Source organism: Oryctolagus cuniculus, chromosome 1 (assembly GCF_051225735.1).
Source record: "Oryctolagus cuniculus isolate XC-2025 breed Fujian yellow rabbit chromosome 1, ASM5122573v1, whole genome shotgun sequence".
NCBI classification, from domain to species: Eukaryota; Metazoa; Chordata; class Mammalia; order Lagomorpha; family Leporidae; genus Oryctolagus; species Oryctolagus cuniculus.
Genome location: NC_142867.1, coordinates 41,989,916 through 41,994,585, shown reverse-complemented (window position 1 = coordinate 41,994,585; position 4,670 = coordinate 41,989,916). Strand labels below are relative to the sequence as shown.

The 4,670-nt window shown below is 34.9% G+C and overlaps 1 pseudogene; it reads left to right on the top strand.

Annotated features, from left to right (window-relative positions):
* Positions 1-3,147: 3,147 nt before the first annotated feature.
* On the top strand, positions 3,148-4,136 carry LOC100342179 (actin-related protein 3-like; annotated as a pseudogene).
* Positions 4,137-4,670: the final 534 nt, after the last annotated feature.

The following is a 4,670-nucleotide window of genomic DNA, read 5'->3' as shown; positions in this document are numbered from 1 at the left end:
TTCACTAATAATTGATTTTCTTTTCCAATTTTCAAAATCCTTGAGGTAAAAGAAACATTGACTAATAAATTCACAGTGCCACAGGTAGTAGTCTTTTCAGATGTTCAGTTGTGATACTGACATCCTGTTAAACTACATCTGAATAACCAAATGTACAATGTCTTGTACTCTAGAAACTTAATTTTTCTAAAAAAAAAGTTTCCTCATTATAAGAAATGTTAATTACATACTTTTGAATTACACACATCAGGTAATTATTCATTAATTTATCCATCTATTTGTAGGATTTTAAATATTAGATCTCATTGGCTATCTAACTTTTTTCTTTATATTTTACATTTTGGGATTGCTAGTTTTTGTGTAGCATCACAATATTCAGATCTTTATCAGAAATATTTACTCAAATTACAGTAATTACACAGATTTTTTTAAAAAACTAGTTATATATTATACATATTGCTTTTTAGTTACATGCAATTCTTAATCTTTGTGCAAGGGATGCAGTTCAGTTTAAAGACATTTAAGGCAAAATTTCCATTCCAAGGTAATTTTATAAATTATGTAAAGTTAGGTCACATGCATTGTTAAGGAGAAGCTAGCAGAGAAATATGTGCAAGAGTTTCATTGGGGGAAAACTCCTTTGAAGGATAAAGTGGGAAAACAAAAAGGCAGCAAAGACCTTCAGACCATTGTACAAGTATGACATGGGAGTGTGTCCTCCTTAGGTACAAAATAAATGAGCATCCACCAAAGGACCTATTTGACTCCATAACCAAAGAAAGGAAAGAAAGATAAATAGGAGAATTTGAGGATGACTGAAACAGAAAACGCAATATGAAGCAACTTACCCTGCTGCAGTGTTACAAGAAAATTTTACTAGGACAAAAGAATTCCTGAGTTGGAGCTTTCTTTTAGTAAATTTTATTTAAGGAATACAAACGTCATGAATTTCATATACACAAATTTAGGAAAATAGTTATTCTTACCATACTACCCTTCCTCATGCTCACATTCCACTGTTCTTCCTCTTGCCTCCCCAATTTACATTCTTATTTTTTACAAAGAACTATTTTCAGTAAACTTTACACTTATAAGATTAATAGTACATTAAGTAAAGAGTTCAACTAACATTATTAAAAAAAATACTGTTCCTCAACAGTGGAGACAAGGACAGTTCAAAATCAAAATCGTTACATCTCAAATTGTGTATATACACCATAATTTCCTTATGTAGTATTCAGGTGATGGACATCTGGGTTGATTTTATATTTTAGCTATTGTGAATTGAGCTACTATAAACATGAGGGTATAGCTAACTCTTTCATACACTGATTTCTAAACTTTTCAGTAAATTTCTAGGAATGGGATGGATTAGTCATATGAAAGGTCTATATTCAGATTTCTGAGGTATCTGATACTGTCTTTCACAGTGGTTGCACCAATTTGTATTCCTACCAAGAGTGGATTAGGGTAACTTTTTCCCCACATCCTCACCAGCATTTGTTGTTTATTGATTTTTATTGATTTCTGTATTAAAGCCATTCTAACTGGGTAAGGTGAAACTTCATTGTGGTTTTGGTTTGCATTTCCCTGATGGCTAGTGATCCTGAGCATTTTTTCAAAGGTCTGTTGAATTTCCTGTTTTGAAAAATGCCTGTTAAAGTCCTTTGTCTATTTCTTAGCTGGATGGTTTGTTTTGTTGTTGCTGAGTTTTATGAGATCTTTATAGATCTGGAAATTAATCCTTTATCAGTCACATAGTTGATGAACATTTTCTCTCATTCTGCCAGATGCTTCTTCACTTTGCTGTCTTTTGCAGTGTAAAAGCTTCTCAGTTTAGTGTAATCCCATTTATCAATTTTGCTTTGATTGTTTGTACTTCTAGAGTTTTTTCCAAAAACTCTTTGACTATGCCAATATCTTGTGGGGTTTCTACAATGTTCTCTAGTAATTTAATGGTATCAGATTGTATGTTTAAGTCTTTGATCAATTTTGGGTAGATTTTTGTTTAACGTATAAGGTAAGCATCTTGTTTGATACTTCTGCATGCAGAGATCCAGTTTTCCCAGTAACATTTATCGTTATCAAAGATAAGTTGGTTGTAGATGTTTAGATTGATTTCTGGAGTTTCTATTCTGTTCCATCTTTCTACACTCTGTTTTTTTTGCCAATACCAGGGTATTTTGATTAAAACCACCCTGTAGTATATTTTGAGATCTGGTATTGTGATCCACTGGTTTTGTTTTTGTTGTTTAAGATTGCTTTAACTATTTGGGGTCTCTTGTATTTCCATATGAATTTTAGCATTTTTTTCTACATCTGAGATGAATGTGCTTGGTATTTCATTGGAATCACATTGCATCTGTAAATTGCTTTTGGAAATATGACATTTTGATGATATTGATTCTTCCAACCCATGAACATGGAATATTTTCTTATTTTTCCCTCCTATTTCTTTCTTTAATATTTTGTAATTTTCATCATAGAGATCTTTGACATCCTTCGTTAACTTTACTCCAAGGTGTTCAATTGTTTTTGTAGCTATTGTGAATGGGACTGATCTTAGAAATTCTTTCTCATCCATCTCAGCCATGGCATTGTCTGTACACACAAATGCTATTGATGTTGTGGGATTGGGACAGGAGTGAGGAGGAGGGAAGAGAGAGGGGGAGGAGGCATATCTGGGACTGCATGGCTGCCTGGGTTGAGGAAGTAGTAGCCGCTGACAGAGCCTGCTGCTTTCTTGCTACTGCTTCCGACTTGCCAGCTTCTCCCCAACTGCCCATTGAGAGGGTAGCCTGGCTGTGGGTGGTCAGACAGTTCCCACCTCCTGCCACCAAACCCTGGCCCCAACCAGGCAGTGGTAGCAGCAGGCAAGGAAGAGGAGGGCAGACAGCTGCTAGCCTGTGTGGTAGACTGTGGCATGGGGTGTATAAAACTAGGAAATGCTGGAAATACAGAACCACAGTTTATCATCTCTTCCTGTAATGCTGTTAAGGAGTCAGAAAAGTGAGTGATCAGGCTCAATGGAGGGTGATGAAAAGTGTTGATGACCTAGACTTTTTCATTGGTGATAAAGCAATAGAAAAACCTATATATGCAACAAAGTAGCCAATTCACCACGGTATAGTTGAAGGTTGGAATTTGATGGAAAGGTTTATGGAACAAGTGATCTTTAAATGTTTAAGGGCAGAACCTGAAGATCATTATTTTCTTTTGACTGAACCTCAACTGAATACTCCAGAAAACAAGGGATATACTGCTGAAATAATGTTTTAGTCTTTCAGTGTTTCAGGCATGTACATTACTGTGCAGACTGTTCTTGACTTAGCGCATCCTGGACCTCAGTACAAGTAGAACAGACATTGACTGGTATGGTAATAAGACAGTGGAGATGGTGTCACTAATGTCATTCCTGTGGCTGAAGGGTATGTGATTGGCAGCTGTATTAAACACATTGAATTGCACGATGGGATATAACATAGTAGATTCAGCAACTGCTGAGAGACTAAGAAGTAGGAATCCTTTCAGAACAATCCCTTGAAACTGCTAAGGTAGAATGAGTGCTATAGATATTCCCAGATTTAATAAAGGAACTTAACAATTATGACACAGATGCATCAAAGTGGGTTAAGCAATATATTGGAATCAATACTATCGCTAAGAAAGAATTTTCCATTGATGTTGGTTATGAGAGATTCCTGGGACCTGAAGTTTTTTTTTTTTTTTTTTTCCTCCAGAGTTTGTTAATCCACACACAACCTATCTCAGAAGTTGTAGATGAAGTAATTTGGAATTTCCCTATTGATGTTAGACATCCTCATTAAAAGAATATTGTCCTCTCTGGAGGTTCAACCATGTTCAGGGACTTTGGATGTCATTTGCAAAGAGATTTGAAAAGAACTGTAGATGCCAGGCTGAAGTTAAGTGAAGAATTGAGTGGCGGTAGATTGAAGCCAAAATCTATCAATGAACAAGTCATTACACACCACATAAAACGATATGCAGTTTGGTTTGGAGGATTGATGCTGGCTTTCTCACCAGAATCCTACCAAGTGTGCCACACCAAAAAGGATTATGAAGAAATTGGACCTAGCATTTATCATCATAATCCAGTATTTAGAGTCATATCATAAAATTGATTTCATAGTTCTTAGGGCTAGGGAGGTGGAGAAGAGATAATCTTTCTGATTACCTGTTTTATCTGGATGGCTAATTTTAAGTTTTAAACCTGACTTGAAATAATGAAGACCAAACATGCTTATACAAGAATATTTTAGTAAGTGTATTAACATGAATACATAGAAGAGAGCCAATATGATTAAGTGTTTTTCTTTAGATTGAATACTTGAATATTAGGTGTAACAAAAGAAGTGGATTCTAACTCTTTCTGTGCCCTGATATTTTGTATATTATTGAATTATCCAAGATTTGATGAGATTTATCAGTATGTAGATAGCTCTATAATGTTTGAATTGTACATTTCTAAATATACAATGCAAGAGCTTGTTTATATTTCATACTTTTTTATAATTTGAGGAAATATTCCAGGAAAAATTATAGTATTTGAGGAGAAAGTGACCAAGTAAAGGATAAATATAAAAAATAACCTCATGAGACTTGGTATGCACACTCACGGGATTCCAGTTATTACAAATCCCCCCTCTCCT